At 36.0% G+C, this 26,669-nt stretch overlaps 1 protein-coding gene across 2 annotated transcripts in view; it reads left to right on the top strand.

Moving 5' to 3' along the window:
* Nucleotides 1–1,037: 1,037 nt before the first annotated feature.
* The window catches only part of LOC129568586 (homeotic protein antennapedia), an 82,808-nt gene continuing 57,176 nt past the window's right edge, over nt 1,038–26,669 (top strand). For both annotated transcript variants that reach the window (XM_055446660.1, XM_055446661.1), the window contains exon 1: nt 1,038–1,993. The gene's annotated coding sequence lies outside the window, so the exon portion shown is untranslated. The remainder of the gene's footprint in view (nt 1,994–26,669) is intronic.

Raw genomic sequence — 26,669 nt, 5'->3', positions numbered from 1 at the left:
TAGAACAATCGCATGTGCTATTATTTGGAATTATCCAACGGCATTTATCTTCTTTTGAATTGAAGTTCGGACGGAATTGAAAAACGGAATTAAATCGATATTTTAATCAATTTTCACCTCGGAACTGAATTTCAAGCGCTTCATTTGATCACAATTTATTGGGTGAAATGCAAATTTTCCACTTTACGTGCGCTTAAATTATTTTTTGCCTCCTTTTCGGGCTGCAATCAGCCGCAATATATATATGCTCTCGGCGGAACGAGAGCATACCTGAAATCATAGCGCAATTCGTTTCACAAATACAACGGCAACATAATTCAGTCACATGTAGCTGCTCTGCTATACTGGAGCTATTCAGCGAACATATAAACAATCCATTTGCCATTTGAAGCGTGAGAAAGAGAGAGAGAGAGAGAGAAAGAGAGAGAGAGAGAGCGAGCGCGCAAATAGAATGAAAAAAGGCCCGATTGTCGTCGGCGAAAAAAAGAAAGTTAGAGAGCCAAAGGCACAAAATGCCATGTGAAATGCTCTCGCCTCGGCTCATCGAAATATATGTCGCTGCTGTGGTGTATGATACGGCAGAAGAAGTCGAAAAAAGCGCTCTCGCACTCCGTGTGCTATATCATTTCATTTAGAAGGCACAAACATACAACCGTTGTGTGTTGTCGAAGAACAACTCCACGCTCACAATACATCCACACGCCATCCACTATATATAATATTGTTGATATTATTACTATTATTTTATATTTCGCGTATCGTCTGTTCTCTCTTCTGTACACATAGAGAAGAGTGTACGGTACACACTATACACAGGATTAAGGGTTTTTTTTATATTCAACTCTATGTGTACGCCGTAGTCATCGTTTGCCGTTTTTCTTCTTCTTCTTACATTGCCATCAGACTGTTTCATCTGTACTCGGTGCTGTGTGTGCCTGTACATAACATAACAAGCACACCAAGCTCGAATCGGGCTCTCTCACATGTATCACACTGTGAATTGAATGCTTTATGGGTTTAGTTTGATAGAAGTCGTAAAGAAATCAACATCTCATCAGACAAACCAGCGCATCGGACGAGCCGACGAGCACGGTCGTAAAGCAGTTTTCGTACTTTTCTGATTGTCGTGTCGTTTTTTTCAGCGAACTGAGAGAAATTAAAGAATTATTCGGCGAAATAAATAAATATTTTTTTCGGTTTTTAATAAAGATGATAAATACGATTTGGTGAAAATCGGCGATAACTTAATCGAATATTAAATGTCTATCATTTCAGATTTTTTCAAGCGTGCATTGAAATAGCACGCAAAAATATATAACAAACCATTTGCAACGATAAATGTTGTTCAAAACTCATAATTGATTTGAACCGGAACAATTTACAGAGCAAGAACATCAAAGTCATCCATTTAAACCAATTCAGAAACAAGTGAATAGTGCTAGAAATATTCAAGAAGATTGTTTTCCTTGTACAGATTGAAAACACAATTTTCCATTGAGTGCAACCGATTTTGATGAACTGGAACTTAGACCATTCTCACAGCCATAAAAAAGCAGTTCGAATGAGTTTTATTACTTGAATGTGCAATTACTTTTAATCACCAGACACCGAGAGAAAGAGAAAGAGACATAGTAATCACAACTAGAAGATAGAAACAGAAACATTTTAAGAAGTATCATACAATCGCTTTGAATCTTATCTCGATTTCACTTTTATCGCTATTCTGCCATCAATTTCCATGGTCTGTGTTTGAGTATCGCATGGTTATTTCAAATCCCAGTGGATTCTAGCCAAGTGACAGTGTATTGCGACGCGCGCTTACCGTACAAAATCAAAATAACTCTGTGCGAAAATCTCGGAATCGGTGTGAAAATTACTTTTGGCGCAATCGAGCAAATTACGTGTTACCTTAACAAACAAGCAAGTGATTTTCTTATTGCCAAGTGAACAATTTCGAACAACATTGAAATCCAACAAGACGACTCTTATTTGGGTAAGTTGATCATTTCATTCAACAGATATACACGTGAATTCGATCAATATATGAAATAATTTTATCATTGTTTATTGAAAATGTTTATGAGATTAATTGATTAATTTTTCTAGAATTTTGAATAGAAATATCATTCAAAATTTAAAAAAAATAGCAGCAGAAACTACGGATTTTTTTTCTGATCGAGAAATTTTATGATTAGCCATTTGTTAGCAAAACAGGCCCATGAAAAAAGACATCCAAAACATAACATGTCTAGTGTCTACCGAAAATGTCTTTTCTGCTTTGAAATGTATAATATGCATTATCATTCCGTTTGCATGTCAACAAGATCTTGTCTTAATCAAGAGTATTTTTAATGCTACATCCATGTCTTCCTTAATTAAATCGTGTTTTTGGGGAGGCAAACGACACGAAAATTTGTTCGTATGTTGCTTTTACGTTATTAGAGCAGAGAAACATGGCATGGAAAATGAGTTAGAAACGATTCGGATGATAAGAGAAAAGATGAGCAAGAGAAATGGCGTCGATAATAACAGTATTCGAAGCAGCAGCAACAGTAACAGTAAAAACACCAGTAGTAGCAACACCAACACGCACTCAAACATTGAAAAAAGCATAATTTTTTGAGTTATCCCGTCGGGATGTGAATAAATTTATATTATAATGTCATGTGTGAAAGTACCGAGAGCGTGTTGTGTAAAACTTTGTATGCATAAAATCAGTGAGAGAGAGAGAGAGAGAGAGAGTATGCATGCGCGCCGCAGCGTGCTCATGACAATCTTCAAGCATTGTGCCTTTTAAATTTTAGCCTAAAAATATGTATATTTTATCATCTGTATCCAACATAGGAATACAATCTCAATCTGTTTATGAAGTCTTGCATATATTTCTCTATGTATGAACAACGGTACTGAATGAATTTATATTCCATTTTCGACGGGCCCAGCATTTTACTTTTTAATCTTGGAAAATTTTCGATGAATAAATTCTATGCATGCTTCCACCGACTATGAGTAAATCCATTTAATCACTCAAAATGCAGCCGCACAAAATTATTTACATGCTTCTGAAGTGTGCCATATTTGATCCGAATTTGTAATAAATTCATGAAATTGGCTGAATAACTTTGACTTGAGACAAATTTCTTTACTTCGAAACTTTGTGTCGAAACTGCGCGGAGCCTTCTTCGCCCAAAGTCGAAACATGAGAAATGTTTATGCGTTGCCATTTACAATTTGCAAGAACATATGGGTTTCACAAAATTACAATTAATCAGGCGCTTTGATGCGGCGTGCGCCATTGTTATTTGCTGCTTAATTCTGTTTACAAATTTAGAAAAGTTTTCATATTTTCCCACAGAACATGAGAATCCACTTTATGTTTAAGCTAATTAAGCTTCATATTGAGGTGGTTTCAACGTTTGGAACATATTTAAAAAAGGAGATGCAAATTAAACGCCATTCGCTTGTGCCTAATTGTTTTTTCATCGAAGCTTCTGGTCGAACAAATTCCAATCATTTTCAATATTCTCTGTGACTGTACCTTCATTTTGTATGAACCTCAATTTGATATAATTTACCATTTTGCTTAAAGTACCTTCGATCGATTTATTTATATATAGCAAATAATGTCTGTATCGAACATTGTGATTGTTACAATAATCCACACACTCAACTTTTCTCTGCCTCAAACCACATAAGATTGTGACTTGAATTCAATGCGTTTGTAGGCAATTCACAACTTATTGGACGACAAACAAGCAGATTGCATCAGTAAAACCCTTTGGGAATAAGGTTCGAAAAGGTTTTGATTGCATAAGGAGCTAATGAAAGGGACAAAGTCACTAGAGTATTGGAACGATTGAGTGACGTGTATCCATGCAATGCGTGTATTCGATAGGTTCAAATTAGCAAACATTTGCACAATATTTTTTTCCTCACGCATGTTTTGTCCTTACCTGCGTTTGCGAAAGCAAACAAAAGCGAATCCTCTTACCAGAAGCGAAGCGAATTTAATAAAATGAATTTTATTCAATCAATCCGGTGAATAAATTAAGGCCGCATGAAAAGAAAACTTGAATCGGGCCTAACAAAAAATAAAATGACTCAAAAAAAGGCTGAAAGCTGAATCTTTTCAAAAAGAATTTGTGTGCATATAAATCATGCATCACAAAAGTAATCCTTTTTCTCTGTGTGAGCATAAAAGCAATCAAGATTTAAATTTTAAAGTGTGGTGATTATAAAGATCGATCTCTCTCTCGTCCGTATAGAGCGGAAAAAAACAGAGTTATCAATTGAGCCGCAACTTTTGTTGGGGCGAAATTGGTTTGACTGAATGGCAGGCTGCATGTAAAAAGTAAGATTAAAAAATCTATTAATCTCTGGCTAGAATTGAAGGCAATATATCGTCCATTCTTTACAAAAAAAGTATCATGTGGCCAGAACATTGATAATGTTGACATGAGAATCAACTTTGCAGAGGATTTTGCAAGTGAGTCAGTCACGACCACAAACAAAATACCGCCTAAAACGCTTCGAACGCAAGCAAACAGCCCAAGCCAACATCCAGCCAGCACGCTCATTTTTCATTCAACATTGTTGGAATATGTTATGCATGTGTACTGTTTGACAGAGATAAATACATCGAATTTAACGACAATTTATAAAGTGTTTGCTTATGTCATTTCCACCGATATTTTTTCTTCTTCATTTTGCATGTTGGTTTTTTTTTATTAATTTGTTCACATATTAAGTGTGAGATTAAGTATCGCCAACAACGCACATTCATTAAAGGACCTGCGAATGTGAATGGCGAATGGAAAAAAAATCGCCACGATCACAAGAATAATGTGGTGCACATATTATTCTTCGCCCAAACCATATATCTGAACGTTGAGCACTCGAAACAACACATTATTTCAATTGGCTGATTCTGTGTGTCATTTGTTTCGTTCTTCTCTTACTGTTGCTCTCCCCATCGGCTGGCCCATTCGATTAATGACCACACTTAATCAAGTTAAAAATGATTTTAAACAACAAATGGCCGCAACAGACCAATATGGTGGCTTGACATTCATTCTCTGAATGAGACTTGAATGAGACGACCAAATGAGCATGTAAGTAAATTAATTTTCACAAGTTTTCGGCCATCGTTAAAGACACTTTTACTTTCGAGACAAAGAAATAATTTATCAAGAACTGTGTGACTCTTGACAATGTACAAATTAAAAATGAAGCCATTTTGTTTTTCGCATCGATTGAAAATGATTGGAATTGGATTTTAATAATCACAATTATTTTAATAATAAAATAAAATGTTCAAATTGACAAATTATCCTCTAGACGACTGTCACTTCAGTTGATTTCTGAACAAACAACTCTATATCGTCGCAATGCAGCAATGTATCATTAAAACACTGTATTGGTCTCCCAAATCAATCAGTGTCGATTTACGTAACAAGTTTATATATTGATCATTTTTTTTGCATTGCTCAGCCCGAACGAGAAAGAAGGTTGAGCCGATGGCATGTTTTGTATATCGTCAACATGATGGAAAAAAAGAAAACAAATGAAATTGTTGTTTCAAGTGCAAAATGAACATCACGACTTTGACCCACGGTTCAATTCATATTATGATATATCGAAACACATTGATTCATTTAAATGTGGAAAAAAGCATGTTTTTGTTACCATTATTTATTTCGATTTGTTTGTTTCTGCTTCAATTTCAAGTCTCTCTGTCTCTGAATCGTTCTCCGTTTTTCTTTCGGCGCGCATCGCAAATTGCGTTGCGACTGTTACTTATGTACTTATTTAAGATGTATAAATTTCTTTATTGCGATTTTGCACATTTTTAATGGACTTTTAATTTCCCATAAGAACATAAATTTTCTGTGCGGCACTTTTGTCATCGCCACCATCATCATCATCCACAACATCTCTCTCGGCACGTCTCGAAACAATGTTATTTTTTTTCATTTTTCATATAAATTTCGCGCTCATTCATTTCGTTCACCTCCTTTGATCGTTTACAATATGAGGTAATAGATTATAAATACATTTTTTACTAATTCAACACTTTGTTCTGTTTAATTTATTGTATTTAAAAATATGTTTGAAATTAGGTGGAATTGTTTTTCGAATATAATATTTTGTCTCGCCATTTCAACAAATTATATTTTCATTTTCCATTGGAAAATTGTATCGTAAAAAAAATTCTGTCGTGTTTCCAACGAAATTTTTTTTTGTCATGATTTTCATTCGGCAAAAATAGTTAAATCGTCGCCAAACATATTCGAGACAATACTGAGATAAACCTCGACTAAACGGTTTCTTTTTTGTTGCGAAACTGTTGCAAATTCGGCCGAAACGACAAGACAATGTCCTTAATGCGAAGATGTAATAAAATCAAACATAATAAAAACAAAAATTCGCACGAATCATAAGAACGAAGGAGAAATCGTTATCTTCATCGTATTCAATACCAAGTGGTGTTTGTCTCTGCACAATTGTCAAGGACATATTTGTCGTTAAAAAAACAACAAACAAGCTACATATCCATGGAGATATAGAGAAAGAGACAACGAATCGATAAGGCAAAAAAAGAAGATGAATGTAACACGTAGAGCAAGGAAAAACCATGTCAGGCGGTAAAAACAATGTGTAAGAGCGCATCAATTACGCATTGTTATACGAAAAAGCGAATGCGGCAAAAAAGGAACGCATCTGTAATGTGTGTATGTGCTATGCAACAATTCTATTGTGTGTATGATTCGTTTTGTGTACGAACAAGCACCGAGAAGTAAAAAGCAAATATATGACAAATTTTCATTGCCATATTTTATTACCTTCATTTTTATGCAGAAAAATGAATGTTTCGCTTTTGAACAAGTATCAATTGCTGAGCATTCTGGTACTATGGCCGAGTGAAACGGAATTGCCGAAGAGAAAGTAAGAAAGTGTTTGTCTTCCTTTAAACAAAACAGAAATATGTGTATACCTGCACGACGTGCCGAGTTTAAAGAACCATAAAAAATGGGAAAAAATCTCTTGTTCTGCGATTTCATCAAAAGTCCCTCATTTTACAACGGAAGAAAGTGTATTGTACAATCGGAAGAATTGACGTGAAATGTGGCAACAGCTGAACAACACTCGCCGAGTTCTTTTGGTGTTTTGTTCTTCGTATTTTTTGGTACGGTCTGCACAGGATTTCCAAATTTTTCGATTGCAATGTGACAAGACCGAAAATTTAACTCGCCAAACTAATAACAAATGAAGTTTCAGGCTCTACATGACAAACTCAAGTACGACAGATACACCAGAAGAGCAGAGAAAAAAGCAACACCAACAACGAAGAACGAACTGACAACATTTTCCATACACAAGCACACAATTTTTAAATGCCTCTTACACGTATGCAATTTCCATAGAACCTGAATAATAAATCATATTTTTTTCGCCGTTGCCTCATACGTTCTTGTCTCTTTTTCTGTTGCTTCTCTCTCTTTCCCAGCGTGTTCGGCGCTCAATTTTATCCACCGCTCGCGAAAAAAGACATGCACTCGGCAAACGTGTCATGAACCATCCAACCGGCACACACCAAAAAATTGCAATGGAAATAGTAAAATTAACATTATCTCTCCCGTTTGAAATCATACGCCGTTGGTGTGTGTGTGGTGTGTTCAGTCGTTTGGTGCGGTCGTGGCCGTTTTTGCATAGTTGTAGGTAATTATTGTTGTTGGTCTCGCCGAACATATCATATCCATTTCACGAGCTAATGCCATAATAATACGCTTGATAATTGCAATACTTGAGAAGTATATAATAAAAACTGCATTCTCGCGTGCAACCACACATACCATTTTGGTGTTTTTTTTTTCTGCTTCTTCACTGAACCGACGATAGCAATACAAGAACAAATTGGTGTCGTGTAATCGGCAATCAGACCAAACACACAACAAGAAAGGAGAAATTCTTATCTCTGTATGAATTTTGGCTCAAAGCAAAGCACATGTATGTATGGAACAATCACAATCAATGGAAAAGCGGACGAGAGAAAGAAACTGGAAAAATGCTAAATTGAACCAACAAAACGAATGAAATTCGAAATGTACGTCTTTTTTTCGTTACATTTTGCACGCTCTTCCTTTTAATAATTCCGTGATTCGTAGTTCGAATGATTAGTGCCACTTCGTTTGCGTTTTACAGGTAAACGAAAGCGGACAATTTGTGAAATCCTGAACGTAATACATTTCGTCGAGAAATTTGAATTTCAAAATCGGGATTAATTTGGTGTAAGGGCGCGTGAGAAGGAAATTTGCAAATTACTCATTTGAGATTAATGCTTCAATTGCATTACTAACACTAACACTGTCTCACTCTTTTGCAAAATGGATTGTGATTTATTCTAAAATCCGATTTCAAGGATTTCAAACCTCTTCGAAAGTGTATTAATTCGTCCTTCGTTCGTTCGCATTTTTTCCCAACTAGTCGAGTGAAGTGAGGAAATTAATAGTCGATGTTTGACAAATGAAATGAAATATTTCATGTTTTGTACAACGCCCATGTATCTATTCGTTAAGTATTGTCGGATATGTACGACAGTCGTTGGCGTCGTGCGCGCACACACACACACATACACATACACCACACATAAATTGTGATTTTTGGACTATGCGTCTGCATTTTCTCTTAAAAGTGTCCTGTTTAGCAAGGGTGTCGCTTCGAAATGGAGACTGTGCATTCAATTTATGCACACATATTTCAACCATTAAATTTCGCATATCCTTATGTTGATATGTCAAACGGCGTTCGGGTGTCAGAAAAACTGAGATTTATTGGTGGTGCTGTGCATACGCCATTGATTTGCCATAGTAAACTGCATCCGATCGCAAGCGGATTCCATTTGAAAATAAAAAAAAGCGACGCTAGAAATCGGTCAAAAGCAAAGACGAAGAAAATGAATGCTCGAAAGTGCATGTTTAGTAGTGCATAAATCAGTATTTTGTGTACAAGACGGAAGTGTCAAACAATAATTAAATGTATATTAATTTATATGCGAATTGGTTTTAGTAGGGTGAATAAAGCGCCGGAGGCGTCGCAATCATAGCGAAAATAAAAATTCGATCGAATAAATTTAGGCTTAAATTTTAAGGAAACGCACATGAGCAGTAAGTACACATATATAGCATTAGCACACTTTCGATACGGCATTTAAATGAAGTCGAAATAGCTAAGCCCCTCGCAGCGAGCAGCAAATTTGAATTCGATTTGAAATTATTGCAGTTCACATGGAAACCAGTTCGATATGGCCAAATAATAGATTCCAAATCGATTGAGCCTCGATTGAATTTATGCATGTTTGAAACTGTAAGCCAGACTTGCTATACTATCATTTTCCATACACATATATGTATGTATCCAAACATTAAGCCACTCAATGCCTCAATGCACACGGCACAATTTTTACAATCGAATTTTTTTTCTCTGTGCCTTTGTTTGAATACATTACAAATGTGGCCACTCAAGCAATAAATACCGTAATAAAATACAAACATTGCCCCCGAAATGTACATTCGATAATATACACACGCAATTTTCTGAGAACCAAAGCCGACGAGAAGAAAGAAAGCGAAACATTCAGAACGAAGATTTTCGGTAAAAAAACTATTTAACCATGAAATTGGAGACAGAGTTGCATTGATTTACGACTTAATTTGAAAATCATTTGGTGAATGTTTTATGAAATCCTATGGCAATATACAACAATTGGTCGTCGGCGATTTTCGGAAGTAATCTCCATATTTTCTCCAAAAAGTATTCGAAATAAATGGAAGGCATTGTGGGGATGAACACAAGAATTAAAAGACCATTTCGATTCTTCTGGCAAAACAAATTGGCATTTTCCATTTACATTGTGCATAATAATTACGATTCAGGTTGTGTCGTTGGCCATTAGATTCACGCACAAATTTTAATTGAGGGAAATATGAAATTCTTTATTCGCTTATTTTAATGTTGACACAACATTTTGGCCAATGAAGAAAATTGGCGAACCTGAAATTGTGGTATGACACCCGAAGAAGAGGAAGGATAACATGTGTCGATGTGTACGTGTATTAGTCATGCCAGCCATTGAATTCCATATTTATATATGTGTTTGTGTGCGTAGGATAATGGCGATAGGGAAACTGAATTCAAGTTTTAACCCATCGTTCAAGTGTGAGTCAGAGTCAGATGCTCTAATAAATCCGTCTTGAATGCTACACGATTTACGATGTGCGTTTTGTATAGTAACGGAATCGTCGACCCTTTTTCACAAATGTTTCATCTTTTCCCTGTTTTTGTTTTGCTCGCGCGCACACACACATACACGAACACACATACACACGCATACTGCCACCGCCATTAATGCAACACTGTACGTAGCCGATACACAATCATGGGTGCTTAGCTGTCATTTTAAGAGTCTATTCTTAACACGCCTAAATTATGTGTGTATATTCACATGCACAACGAGCTTCTATTGCGCATACATATGTAGTTGTCCGAAAACTATCAGAAGCCATTATTTTCTCATTCACTTGAAAATTTCAGAGTTATGGCTGTTTGAATACGCACACGTACACACACACACACACGCCACTGTACTATGAGAGGCAATCTGTTGTGAGATATCGGAGAAAGAGTGTGCATCGAACTGTATCTCACACACACGAAGCACGCATACAGATAGCAATTTCTGAAACACCATATGGGCAATTTATTTCAAATAAAGAACATATGATTCAGGATAAAGTCATAATAATAACAGCAACAACAGCGCGCGAGCGACAGCATACAAATTTTGCCTTGGGCCCCCTTTGGCTCGGCTTTTCGACTTGATTTTAACTATTTTCTATTAAATTGAAATTAAAATGCACCTTCTTTTTTTTTTGTTTGACTCGATCCCAAGTCTCCAGATCACCGATAGACGAGATAACACCAATTCTATGGAAATTCATTTTCAACATCTCTCTTTCTGCCTTCATTTGGTTGGCACAAAAAGAATTTTCGTTATTGTTTTTATTCGTCTGTTTCGGTGTTTTTTCTGAAAATTTAATCTCGTTCGGATGAGAAATAAATCCTCGAAATACATCTTGTTGTTACTTTGACAGTCTGAATAAATCATGACCTGTTTGTGTGGCGATCGCAGGGAGGAGTCAAACACAAGAACAACAACAACAAAAAATAAGACTAACGAAAATATCGAAGAAATCACACAAAGAATGCAGAAAAGAATCATGTGTTACTACTTTTTAATATGGTTGTAGTTGTAGTCCTCTCTTTGACACATATGATTTAAGGTGTATCTCACAGTGATTTATTGTTAATTTTCGGCCTTTTTCATTTTCGTTGTGGCTGTTGGGGCAGTGAGTCTCTCGCTTTGCTCAGCATTTTCTACTTAACAAAATTCACCTTCAGGTCAACCTTTGTTCCATGTCTCGACGCAACACCATTTGAATGTATGTATGTGTTTGTGTATCCGAAATTCCAGTTTCCATGCGTTTGATGTATGAGAGCACTTCTTCTTTCTTTGTTGTTGAATTCATTGGATTTTATCACTTAATTTTTGTGACAGAAATACTCGCCGGTTCGCTAAAGATTGATTAAGATGCGGCAGTGACGAATGTGATGAAGTGCTAATATACGAAAACATGTACGAAATTATTCATGAAGTTGAATTCGACGACGAAAATCGAAAGTTTGCTTGTAAATTACGACTAATTTTTGGATTGTATTTGCTGTTTCATTTGTGTGCAATTTCCTTTGTGAATTTCTTTTCGGTTAAAAGTGAAACCAATACGCCATCATATACGCCCGTTTGGTAGAAATCTCTCTAATTGATTTCTCATGTTATTCAATATCCGTGGTTAAAATGACGTAATGTTCCTAATCCTTCGCATCGTTTTTTTTCTTCGTTCGAATGAATAATCTTCCATCTTTGCTTCGACTAAATCGATATTTTGATGAATCAATTTAAACATATACCTACAATTTGATTCACAACTTTTTTTTCTTTAAAAAAATCATATGCAAACAACGTTCGAAAAATATCGTGTCATCTTGCTTTTTATCTTTACTTGTCGCCCATTAAAAATCCATTCACATGAGCTAATAGTCGATCATTTACGAATATATGGCCGATTGAGTGTGTTTTATGAATTGAATACAGCCATAAACGATCAAGTAATTGAAATTCAGTCGGTATATTCAATATTTGGAAGATAATACAATTTCGGAACGGTTTGAATAACAAATATCGATGTCAAACACGTAGAAAAGTTCCTCTTTTTCTTTATGAATAAGAATAAAAAATCAAGCCGCGGAGATTCAGAAGTGCGTAACGTGTGGCAAATGCTAATTCATCGATAAATGTTTTTGTTGGTTGACTGGCGCCAAATGCAACCTGGAAGTCTTCCATCTGCTCAAGAAAAGACTTCTATTGCTTTATTTTGAATGAAGTGAAATTGATAAAACGTTTGATCATAGCAGAGAGTGCATTACCATCACAGAACATATGATAATCAACATAAAATGGCTACCAATTGAAAATATTTCATCTTGAATGGCAGAATTTGTTTAATGATTATAAATCGGTGGTCACTGGTCAGTCCACTATAAAGAGCCTCTCTCACTCTCGTTCAATGACATAGTTTATTATAAAAACCGAAATTCATTTGATATTTCATTAAAATGGTCAAATTGAAACAAATTTCGTGTGCCGCACTCACTCTATTCCAAACTAAAACACGCGATGGCTGAAGCGAAAACAAAAAAATTCGAGTGAAAAATAATTAATGTTGTAAACAATAAATCAACGGCGGTTATTTGGCTTTAATTAAAATAATGAGATATCTCCAAAATAGAGAAAGTCGCTGGGTTTTTCATCATCGTTGTTCGGTCTCTATGTGAGTGAGTGTGTAGGTTCAACCAAATGGGCATTGCGTTTGTGACGCTTGCGTACTGTGCGCAAAAGTGTCTCCTAGGTTTTTGTTTTACCGCTTTTTAATTAATTTATTTATTGCTTTTGTATGTATTCACACGTTCGAGTACAGTACATCCGATGTCGGTGTGTTTCTATGGCGCTATTATTCGCTTGGATGACGCCTTTTTTCTCTACTCGGTTTTTTGGTATTATCAAAAACGTATATACATGCATGTAATCACACATTCTGTCATTATTTATTTGCTTATTTCGGTTCGCACAGCGCTTTTTACGCGTTTTGTCACAGTGTGCACGCTGCAAAATTTATAAATAGAGAAAAAAATCCGAAACGAAAATGAATGCGACCGGAAAAAATCGTAACACGATTTATATTTGTATGTATGCGAATCGTAATGCATATAATTTTAAATTTATTAATTTATCTTTTGATATTCATAAATTGCAAAGTGATTTATGGCCATGTGTGGTTTGATAAGTGCAGCCGCAATCATCGTCATCATCGCTGCTCTCAGTTCGACCACATTCTAATTATAATCAAATAGTGGTAATCTAATTTAAACCTGGCCAAACCGTTGGTGATGCAGAGCACAGGACCGATTTTGGTTAAATATAACTCCACATGAATATTTACGGCATTCCGTTCCACCATCGAAATGAATATTATCTAGCGGCTATCATGTATGGCAGGTGTAACTTTCTAAGGTCGAGTGTGACGAAGGTAAAACTGTACAAGGTTTTCGATGCGTTGGGAACAATGAATTCCTTGACTTTTATTCAAATGACGAAATCTGCTCTCTCTCTCTTTAGTCAACATAATTCAGATCAGATTTCAGTAGAAAAATATATCGTCTAAAAGATTTTGTAAAGCAAGTTTCTTCGAAATCATTGCGTTTCGAGCGCTGCGCTCTCAAATTATGTTGATCAGAAAATTAACAAACAAAAAATGTAGAATAAAAATGGCCCAAAATAAAAATTAAAGACAAATCCAAAAACAAAGTATATCGTGCTTATATAATTTTAGAATGCGCAGTTCTCCTGAAAATTCCAAGGTAGAAAATGTTTTTTACCGATGGTTTTGGGAGAACCGTTTTTTTCCCTGGCTAAGAATATTTTCAGCATTTCGCTCGAGAGTTGGGCCATTTGAGTAATCGATAGAACAAAATTGGTGTGTTGGAGTGTCGTTGTATTGGTTGGCTGCTTATTTTTTTTTCTGTGCCACAATAAACATTCTACTTTTGTGTGTGTGTGTGTGTTTGTGTGTTGGTAACCGGTTTTAATACATGGATATTTACGGTATTGTGTGCAGAGCGCGTTTTTATTCAGTCGTTCCTTCCTCGTCTGTTTTCGAAGTATTTATTCTTTTTTTCTTCATTTAGTTTCGTGTAGTTTCACCTCACCGAATTGATTAATAGCTTATTTTATATATTATTGTGTGCTCGTATGTTTATGGGTATGCAAAAGAATGTTGCGAAACCAACGAAATAGGAAATTATTGGATTTTCAAAGCCAAAATCCATGAATGGTGCGTCGTTCTTCCATCCAGCCACACTTTATTAAGAAATTAAAGGGAATACTGCTCGTTTTGAATGCAATTGCCGAAAAAAAGGTCTGAACACGAACATCTAATGGATATATTCCCGAAGAGAGTGCGCGCCATGCAGTAGAACGAAGATGTACGTGATTCATGATAACTAAAAACTTTTCATTGAATCTGTTAATCGCCCCAATTTCGGTAGTGTTGTTGCTGTTTTTTTTGTTTTACTTTAATTCATTCGAAATGTTCTACATTCATGGAATTGACGTTGTGATACCGGTGTTTTTCGGTCGCACACAAAAACTGTACTATTGGGTTAGTAGCAAAAGTACATTTACATTCACATTCACAACCGATCGGGGGATCCCATAAGGAAAACACACCAAATCCGAATCGCATGCATACCGTTTGGCACAGTGTGTTTAGTTAAGGGCGAAACAAAAGAGATGAACGGAATATTATTTACAGCGAGTATATTTTCCGGCAACAAAGAATTCTATCAAATACCAAAACATAGACACACAGAGAGCGAGAAAAAGACACAAACAAAACTTTTGGCATTCGGTAGATTGTGCGCCATTCGTTGGGTATTCATTTGCAAGTAGCTTCTTTTGCCCGGATTGCCTATCCGGTGGTGCGATTGTGCGATGAAGAGTAAATTAAATGCAGAGACCATTTATTTTTTTCTCTCTGTGTGTGTGTGACTTCGAAAAATGTGTATTTGTGCGAACAAAATCGGAAGTATGAATCAATGATTTATGGAGAGAAAATGTGTGCGTTCAACAAAACACACAAAAGATAAACAGGAAAGTACAAATATCAGAATAGATTGGTTTGGTAGTCGTGTATTTTGACCTTCTTCCATACTTTTCGAATGATTAACCGAACAGAAAAAAAAAAACCACCAACAAAAATCAATATCAACCAACCGAAGATTGTTGTATGTTGGAGACATTTTTTGCGCTTCAATTGAATTATCGCGAACAAATTTTTCGCGTCCACAGAAAAAACTTATACATTTTTATGTCTGGTCAAAAACAAACAGAAACCACTTTTTTGACGTCTGAATTTGAACAAGACTTTTGAGGACAATGCTTCGGTGCATATCGATTTGTGTTCAAAAATTGAATTTATTGGCTCTATTATTACCAGATTTACATTAATTTATGATGATGAGTATGCGAGCCGTTGACTCTGCTGCAATGACCGACACTAATAATTCATCGAAATTGCATTTTAAATATTAACGAAGAGTCAGATTTAAATAATAAACGGCAATGGCTTATTAATATCACCACAAGTGAGCACACCGTGTGCGGGAGAAGGATAGAGATAGCGAGAGACTGAGTTGTGTTTCTTTTTGTTGAATATTTAATGACTCGGTGGACGAGGTGCATTGTTTCGATGCTTTCGGTTTTGTTGGTTTGTTTGTTCAATGAAAAAGCCAAGTGTACTGTGGACCGTATCACCCCGTTTGCGGCCAACACACGTAGCTGCGCCACGGCTCGTGTATGTGATGTTAATGCACATTTCAAAAATATTAGACAGACAAATTAAGAATTAAAATGAATTTAATGAAAATTTATTGCAAAAATGCTTGCATGATGAATGGCGTTTACACACTATGCGAATCGGCATTGCTATTCGTTGGCGTCATTCTATTTTGTTTTGCCAAAGAACTCAAATCCATTTTTAATAAGTTTATGCGTGCTCACAGAACCAATAATACACCGTTCTCCACCCTTCGCTTCGATGGCAACACCCTTTCAAATTCACAGCTGCAAATGAATCTTCTTTTCGAAATTTATTCGATTTTAATCATATTTTAAATATGACGCGACCATTTTCCTATTTCGAAGCACCTAATTCATGCGTTGTTCTTATTGCATGGAATTAGCAGAAACCATTTCTCTCCCTCTGTCTCTTGTTGTCCTAAATTACTCGATTAAGAAGTTGGAGTTTTGAGTTGCCAGCTGGGGAGAATCATGAAAATGAAAATCTCTTCAATAAATTTGCTCTCGAACGAAAACAACTTTTTTGCTGTTTGTTCTGTTTCGAATTTCAAATTAAATACGGAATTTAATCATCGAATATTTTCCTACGAGTCTTGTGCTTCACTCACTTTGAAACATTCAAATAGTTTTGAGCACGTTGCGTCTGAACGAAAATAAATGGCGCCATGAATTTACGTTCTCGATGAAGAATGTTCGCTTGATAGCGGGATAGAGCGAATGAAATAAAAAAAACAATACTTGCTCGAACGAAGTGTCATCCGTGAACGTTATACGATTGTGTGTGAATTAGATGGGAGAATATATATATATAATCGTAGCCATTGTTTGTGTGTGCCATTGCGCGTGCTTCGCTTCGCTTCGTTCGTCTGAGTACGAGCTCAATTTCGAAATCAATAATGTCCAATGTAAATTAAATGCCAATTGCAAGATTTATGAGTGAAAGCTTTTATTTGATGATTTCAATGTCCCAAAAACATGGAAAAAGCGCATTTACATAAGCCAATGCGATCAATATGTCTTGAATATTCGTTTCAATCAAAAATGCGACGAGCTGCAAAATGGCTGTAGAATTGCGAACAAACCCACTATTTGTAAACGATGACGCAATGCAAAGAGAGAGGAAAAAAAGTCGTTGAAGAGAACCAAGCACCAGATCAAAAAAAGGCGAAACGATTTCAGCACTTTTAATAAAGTTATAAATAATAAATGGATTAAGTGATATGCATCTTGCTCGGTATGAGAGCAAACGTTGTAGGAAGTGAAGCAGAAATGCAACCAAAACAGCCATTCTTCTGAAGAACGAAAATGCGAGCCTTGTAATAAAAATGAAGACTTCTTTGTGCTGTTTTATCCGTTTCATTTCTTCATTTAAGAATATATTTCATTCGTCTTTCATCTGAAAATAGCAATTTTCGTTGCGGCTCGTTTTTTTCCTCTCTTCTGCTGCACAAACAATTACCAATTTATCATAAAATTTATTTGATCTGGACATAAAGACTCGGCTGGCGAGAAACCTCCGAAGCCACATACCCAAAGATGGTTTCCATTTTATTTAGAAAGAGAAATTGATCAGTGCCTTGCAGCAGCCAATGCAAAATGCATTTGCCAGAGCGCTGAGAGCGGTCGGCGATGTGTTATTGGATGTTTGCGGTCGGTGTGAATGTTTACGAAATAGACATGACCGTACATCATCGCACAAATAAACCGAAAAGTGCGCAAACAACTTGCAAGATAATGGAATAATATATTTGTCGGCTTGTTGTAGCTCGTTCACACAATTTGTGTGCGTGTGCATTTGACATATCGTGAAATCGATCGATTTTCGCATGTACTGTGCACTCAGAACGCTCGTCGCCGTTGCCGTTGCCGTTGCCATCGCCATTCGTTGTCGTTGTCGTTGTCGTTGCGACCGGGGCTGCAATCCAAACAAATGAGCTGAACTGGCAATAAATGACTTGATTTCGGCATGATGCATTCAATATGGATGCATTTCATCTATCTTCATACTGAATCAATACAGACGGGGCATCGTGATCAATATTTATGTGCATTATTCAATTTTATTATTGTTATGGTCGATATTTTCTTGCATCTTTAACCGAAACTTGTTTTTGACGTTGTAGTTTTGCACATTATTCCGCCATTTACTCAGTCATAGTGAGAGAGCGCACGCTAGCAATGCTCTCAAGTCATAAAAATTGTGTAATCGACTTTTTCAGCATTTCGTATCCGTTTCACAGTTTTGATTTGTTTTTATCTATATTTTTTTTACATTTTCATCTATTGAAAGAAGATGATGGAAGCGATGCACCAAAGGAAAAATACACACTCTCTTGAAATGCTTCATATCTTTGAATGCATTTGCCGGAGTTGGTTTTTTATTGTTGCTGTTATTGTTGTTGTTGTTGCAAGAAGCAAGAAGCAAGAACGAAAGATGCCCATTTGGCATCGAGTCTTACGAAAAACCACCACAAAAGAGAATAAGTGTGCGAAACAAATGTTGAGACGACGAAGACGATGTTGGAACAGTTTGATTGTATTTTATCTGCAAATTTAATACTGCACAAACAATCGAAACGGAAAATATAGGTGGCAATAAATCAAATCGTTAAGCTTCGACTGCTTTCTAACCGAAAAATGGATAAAACTATATGCCAACCCATCGCATTTTGGTTTCGCATTTGCCCGGACGAGAAGTGCAAGTGCAATGCAAATATTCTGTGTGTCGATTCGGTTTGTTCAAAAAGCGCATGCATAAATTGTGTTCGTCTTCATTTATTCGAATTTGAATATGCTCATTTATTACGAACTGCGCTTATGGTTGAGTATCTTTTTGGACTGATTTCAAAGAGCATTCGACACAAACCCAGCCAACGACTATCTCCATCTCTTTCACGCTCGCTCCTGCTCTAACTCATTCACAAAAAACTGCATTCGCAAACGATATGCAAACGCTCCACAAATGAGGTTTGACGTGCTTTATATTTGTTACTAAATATCTCTCAGCATTTTGCGATTCACTCGGATATACGACGAATGAAAGAAAAAAAAGTATTTTGTTTTGTTGCGGTGTTGTTGTTTTCGAAAAAGTTTTGTGATTTTGAGCGAAACATCGTTGCGTTTGTCAATTTGCATAATGCGCTTCTTTTCATTCAGTCGTTTCGAATTCTGCTCGGTTTGAGGAGGTATTTTTTTCTGGTGCGTCGCACCAATGTGATATCCATCATGTTTACTTCAATTTCAAACAAACAATTTCAATTTTATATATGCTGCGCATTCCCTCGGATTTACAATTTCATTTTCTCGGCGAAATAACAACTTTTTCTCGCTTGTTTTACAGCATAAAACTAGTTTTTGGAATTTAAATCGTTGATTTGAAGCAAAATTCATTCGTACAAAATGAAAATTGAGAAATTCACCAAATGTTCTCATCTTGATTGAGCTCAGACAATTTAATCATTTGCCAGCAAATAAATTTGGCCAAAGTTCACCATTTTCGAATTAAAAATTTCGATTTGAATTTCGTATAATTTTCCCGATGAAATTTCCTGCCTCCTGTTTTCTTCTCGGCTCATTTATTTTGGTCGGTAATTTTCTGCAGTAACAGTTGCGAACCCAAGAAAAAGATGAAGAACTGTCGCATTCTGTTCATTTATTCAGTCCAATGACAGACTTCAATGTTTATGCAAAAAGCGGCCAAACTGGAACAGGATACATGTGTCGGCAATCATTCAAATAGGCTGAATATGTTGAAGCCAATGCAAACGCTTACCACTTTCGTACTTTTCACTTGCCATTTGTTTATCCAATGGTTTTTTCCGTCTTAGTTTTTTGTCTTACTACCTTTTTGAGTGCGCTGGCATCAAGCGGCGAAACACGAATGTGATGCAATAATTTCAAAGTGCAATTCATTCATGCAGTAAATTAAATGAGCAAAAACTACAAAACATAGCAGACGTCTGACGGGGCTAAGGCTTCTTTTTGTGTCTGCACTCACTTTCCAGAATGGTAAAAATATTTTAATTTTTGCAGCGACAAGTGAGCTGCGCTTAATATAAACTTTAAAATGAAATTTCGAATCAGTCGAATTTATATTTACCTAACGATTCGTAACGTTAATTTAAAAAAAAGGAATGTTCATTCTAATGAAGCATAATTATAATTATAATTACAAGATTACAGGAGTTAATGATTTGGTTGCATAAACATTTGTTTAAATTATAAACTTTTCATTCTATTTCTTCTGCTTTCTAACCCGTTGTGGTTTGTGTTTGAGTCGCGTGCATTTGGACAAATTATTTTGGCTAGCAGCCAATCAAATCCGTCATCCAAGCGCTTCTCATGGAAGTGTGAAATGGAGGTCAATAATTGCTTCATTCAATGGATACAATGTTCTCGTTCACGCACATTTAAATATATGTACAACGATAACGAAAGAAAAAAAAACATTGCCAAATTATACGCGATTGCGGTGCATTTATGGCACCATTGGCATGATATCATCTCTCCACATAAATTAAACTTACTCTCCGGAAGAATTTTTTTCATATAAAGAAAGTGCAGAGCAAAAAACCAGCAACAATTTTATTTTGAATAATCATTGACCGCAACGAAGGCGCATTCTTCGCTCTTCATAATGGGAATGCACGAAAGCGTCATAATTGATTTATATTGTGCTTTCCAAATTCAAATTAATTCCAATAATTCTAGTAATTTTCATAAGTATGCACGTTTTTCTCTTTTGCACCATTGTGCACTTTTTTGTTGTTCATCGTCGTCGCCATTGTTGGTGTTGTTCAGCAAACGAATTTAGTTGTATGACCTCTTCTCATTAGGATGTAAACGAAAAGATGATGTTCGCGTGTTTAAAACCAATTCCGTTTATCTTGATACATGTTGTTTGTCACCTACGTTTTTCGCTTCAATTTAAGTCATAATTACGGATTTAATGTCGTCTATGGCATTCGAAAAATTTAGCACCGTCAATAAAAAATACAGCAAACAGAAAAAAATTCAACCGTCGCCGCTGAACGGCACCCACTAAGCTCTGTGAAGCGAAGCAAAACCTCTAAAAGCATCCCTCCGTTAAGGGTGTTTGAGTGAACATAGCGAGTATAAAAAGGAAAATGAACACTGGTTGCGTCCTCTGCTAAGCACAGTTTCCATCCACACGTACAAACCACCACTTGAACTCAAGCATGCGTCGATAAAACAGCGTTTCGTTAAGTTTGGATGAACTATTCATCGTACCCCGAGGGTTGATTTCCACACTTTTCCAAGCTTCGAGCTTTTCTTCAATTCAACTAAACTCGACCTTGTACTTCTAATCATCACGGTTTTCAATTGAGCCGTAACAATAATCACTTCCCTATGGTCATAATGTGTCGACCTTTTAACAAATTGCCAAACAAAGGCGGAAATGCAATCGGGCAACAAAAAAGTGATAAAACGCGACGTTAATTCGTAATTCGTCTATGCAGCAACAGGTTATCACTGTATTTAAGTTTTATTTTATCGTCGGCCATAAAATCTGTCGTAAGTACGTAGCGGAACAAGTGAAATTATACAATACTATCTTGTAAGCGATGCCAATTTCGGTTCTCAGACGACATTATTTGTTTTATGACATGACAAAAGCTGCTGCCGTCGATTGCCAAGGGCAAGCTATAAAAATAATCATAAAAAATAACTCAGCGATAAAGCAAATTTAATGTGTTTTACTTTCTAAAATGTGAGGATCTCCCATTTTTCTCCATCTGTTTTGGATCGATTGTAACTATTTAGCCGACTTTCGATTCAATCAATTGGTCGGCTTGTTTGCGAAATGGAATCATTTCATGAAGTGTTTATGTTTTTTGAGTGGGAGCCATTCATCCATATGGGCGAGCGTATACGCATAGTACCGTATTGTGCCACTGTTAAATCGTTGTTTATGACCTCTCTACCGCTATTTATGTTCTATTAAAGGCACTCTTAAATTCCATTACGGATTACACAACCATAAAGACAGTAGTAAAATGAACTGTTTTGATTACATCAAATGCATTTAAGCAAACTGTTGAATGGTGTTCGTGGAGAGTGATCGTTCATCACATTCCATTTGTTGATTTTTTCTGTTGCTGTTGTTGTTTTCAGCTTTGCACCAACTGAAACGACGATTAAATGGGGCTTCATCCTTTTCAAAAAGCCAAAACGAAATATTTGTCACTGCGAAGAGAGTGAGTAAACGCGCGCGCGAGAATATCCATTGAGAACATAAAAACCCTCATAAAAATACCATAAAAATAATCATAAAACCGACATATTTACTTCTTGTTTACATTCATAAATATCTTTCGTTCGTCTCTTTCTCACTCGCCCAGACGCACTCAATTGCTCGCGCATTCATTCAACAGCGCAGGCTGCACCAATTCACTCGTTCGATATTACGTATACATGTTTATGTGTGAATGTTGTGTTGTTCCGCACATTTTCAATGCCATTATCATTTCATTTGTTCGAAATCTCAACCGTCCGCATGGACCGTATAATATACACACACAAAATGCTTTATGTGTATTTTTGTGTATCTCTCATTCACAGTCGCCAGCGTTGAACCACGTATGGTTGGTCGCCTTTTTATCATTTTAATTTTATTACTATTTTAATCGCTAATAATGATTTAAAGAATAAAAAACTACTATAAATACTACATTAATTTGGCATTTATGATCGTTTTTAACGATTTTGTCGCACGACACCCATCAATCGTATGGGCATTGAGTGTGATTATTTCTTCATTTGTGGCTGTGACGGTTTTTGTTGCGGTATCTCACTCGCTTCAGTTCAAACTACAATAAATTTCAAAACTAATGTGGTAATTTATATGTTTTGGTTGACTCTTTTAGCCGGTTCATTCATTAAAATGTTATGAATGAAAAGCACATTGCGCGAATGAACTAGTAGCGCAAAAGTCATCGAATGTGATGAGAAAATGTATAAACCATAATTAGCATTCGGCAAGTTGAAACAGAGAATTTAATTCAATTTCCAAGCGATGGATAAACATTCTTTTGCGAACAGCTTCAAACTGTGCACACTAACAGTGGGAATTCTTGTGCAATGCAGAATCAATTGCTATTGAAAGGAAGGATTCTGTTATTGTCGCTGTTATTGAATGGGACTTTATCTTGATTCGATCGTGTTCGATTGTTTCCAACGGTGAAGTTGGGAAGAAAAAACGTAAATGGTGTTTCTCTCTGCATAAAGTTTTGAAAGCGCAATAAAAAAAATTCCACTAAAATGTAAAACGAGCGAGAAAAAAAGTGTCTAGTTAATACACAAAATATGGAAAGATTTGAGTTGTCTGATAAGCAGTTTTGGAAGCGGCCGAGCGAATGAAACATTCTTGAATATTGTCGATGCGCGCCGACAATGGATAACAACCGACTCAAACTACAGTCGTTTCATTTTGTTATATTATATTGTGCATAACTTTATTCGCTCTCTTTTTTCCTGAAACGACGGCACAGCAATTTTCGCATGAGCAAAATAATGAGTTCAAACATGAAGATCAAGCAAGTCATGAATGTTTTGCATTAGATTTTTGCTCTTGTGAAAAAAAAAGAAATCATCTTTCAAATTTGCTCGTTCATAGTGACGCGCTCGACTTTTGAATGGGATGACTTTGGGTATTGTAGATATTTTTGTTTTTGTGCAAAACAAAATATCTTGCTTATTTTTCATTGCCTTTTTATTTGCCGTTTCATCGCTAAAAATTTGAAATTCGCACGTAAAATATGGCGGCAAATATGACGAAAGCATTCATGATTATAATCTTTTTACCGTCAAAATGGTTCATTGTTTCGCTCATGCTCCTGACTAGTTGCCGTCTTTGCACCACTATGTATGCTAATGTTCCATCTCTCTCTCTCTCTTTCACAACCCGAAAAAATAATATTAGAAATTCAAATCGGTTTCTTCATCTCTCTTGTTGGAGCATCAATGTCAGAAATCTCTTCGTGAAACACACTTTTTGTGTTTATTTATTTTTTTCAAGAAATTCGCGTTTTTAAATTTAGTTTGGGCTAAATTTCAAGTTTTAGGAATTTTTTTTCGGTTTCTCTCATTTCACGGTGATTTATTGCCTAGGAACAAGTCTCGTGTATTTTCCATTGTAAGTTTTTACCAAAATCAAACTAGATTTTGGGACACATTTCGTTTGTTTCTATGTCATATTCACACGAGCGCACACAGCCAAACACGTCATTCACCAGCTGAAGCTGGCCCAAATGACGCGAACAATTCCAAATGTCGTACGATTTTATTTATCATGTTCCAAAGGCCAGAACATGAGAATGGTGGAACGAGTTCATGAATCAATTTCAAAAAAATTTCTTGATCTCAACACAACAAACAAATGGTCCCAATTCTAATTTTGTTACAATGCAGCATTGTTGATGTGAACATGGCTGGCTTTCGTCAAAGTATTTTACATTTGAATTTACTTTGTGATTTGTTTCATCTCCAAAAGATACGCACATTCATGGGAATTGGTTGGTCGATGTTTCGTTGTGTTGTCTCTTAATTTATATTTTTCAAACGAACATGAGAACTTTTTCACTGGAAATCATTTACATATTTTTGTTGAAACGGTCTCTCAGTTGACCAAAATGTTACATATTTTTCGTGTTACTGTCACAGTCCAAGCGAAATATCAACATACAAATTTTATAGGTAGCTCCCAAAATAAATAATTCGAAATAAAGCTAAAAACCGTATTTTTCTGTGGTGATGAACAAATTTCAGGGCGACTCCATCGAATATGAACTCGAAATATGGCGAGCGAAAATCCAATTGGATGTTGCTCAAAGTATTACTCTTTTTGAGCTTCTGCTTCGCTCTGCGACGATAATTCACTCAATGACTGATGAACTGGAAATGAGAAATACAAATAAATTTCGGTTGAGACAAGCATTTCAAGAACTTTATTTTAAAACTCAAATAAAACATTGGTTTATTGAAACATTTTTTTTATTTTTCTTTTCCGAGATGAAATTTTTTTACATAAATTCTCGCTGCTTCGATAAACAATAAAAATTCAAATATTTTCTGCATTGATTTGAAATTATGTGCTTTGAACATTGAAAAAAAACGTTGTTTTCTCACACTTTCTCGGTGCACACTAAAAAGGAGGAAACAATTGAATGAGACAAAGTCTCATCCGTTTTGAGCATATCTTCGTGCATTTCATCGTTTCTGTTTCTGTTTCACAAGACCACATATTCTGTACGTATATTCAGCTGTATCAGAATGCGGTGAAGAAAAAAACAATTCGTGTGACAAAAAACAATGCAAAAATGTGCTGGGCAAGAAGCGATAAATAGAAGAAACAAAAAATGCACGTGTGCATAAGCGCGATCAGCCTTATTATAAATGCCGTGCGCTTACTTTGAAGCCATAGTCAATTGTCAAAAAACACACACACAAAACACAGCACAAAGCAAAGCGCTACCGGCACTCACAAAGTCGATATTTTCATAAAGTGATTGTCAATGGTGTTAAAGAGTAGATAAAAGCCGAACCACGGTGTATCGCGAAGATCTTACCGCTGATAATTTCTAATTGTCACTTCGTCTGTAGCTGTTTTTTCTGTTCGTGGGACGGACGGAACAAACTGCTCGAGTTGAATTTTAATAATAATCCGTTGCTTCTTAACAATAACATAGCTGCAAGGTAAATCATGAAACCAAGAAATGGATTCGTGTACAAATTGTTTGAATTTAAATGGTTTATTCATTCGATTGACTGGTTTTTAAGTCAACAATATCTCATTTGTGCAATGAGTTATTTCATTCGAAGATTCGCTCAAAAACGGTAATAATTGCAACGAGCGCAGAACAACACCTATCCAAGTACACATGAAAGAAAGGAAGAAGAAGAAAACAGTGAACAGAATGAAGAAACGAAATAAAAAGCTAATTGCCTGCAGGTCTAATTATCGCGGTGGCTACACATTACACTTGTATTGTTATTGAGAAGCCTTTTTCTATATTGGATGTATATTCCGATCTAAATTTAATAAGCAGTTCATTCTACCTCTTGCGCATTGCAATTTCTTCTGTGGCGGATTTTTCAATGTGTAAAGCATTTTTGAACATGCGTTTAAGAATGTTTTAACGCGAGCGCAAATAGCTTGGAAGCGATCACGAATTAGAAACTGCAGCCGCTGAAAAGAAACAGAAAGACACTGAGTAAAAGCACATTGAATTAAATGCATTTAAATTGTTTTTATTCACGGCGGCCGCAGTAGCAGCAGCAGCGGCAATAAAAAATGAAAAACTAAACACAACAGATGTGGCCATGTATTGAGAGCTGCCTGGAATCATATCACTTCTGCATTACTCCGCCTGAATGTGCCGATATCAAAACAATTGAATGATTTAGCGAGAAGAAAAATTATTCCATGTTTTAATTAATGTTATGAGCGCATTTTTTCCCTGTTATTTTTTAAATGAATATTCCATGTACGGTTATATGAGCAACCGAACGCATTGTTCTGTATTCTCTTTTTTCGTGTTTACAAGTAATCAAATTAATGTTTGCCTTCGTTGTGATAAGAACCTTTGTGGCCGTCTCCTTTGTGAAGATATCGTTTAAT

Source organism: Sitodiplosis mosellana, unplaced genomic scaffold (assembly GCF_009176505.1).
Source record: "Sitodiplosis mosellana isolate CC-2019 unplaced genomic scaffold, AAFC_SMos_1.0 Smas_scaffold_21, whole genome shotgun sequence".
Taxonomy (NCBI): Eukaryota; Metazoa; Arthropoda; class Insecta; order Diptera; family Cecidomyiidae; genus Sitodiplosis; species Sitodiplosis mosellana.
Note: the sequence above shows the minus strand (reverse complement) of the source record. Positions and strands in the feature narration are given on the sequence as shown.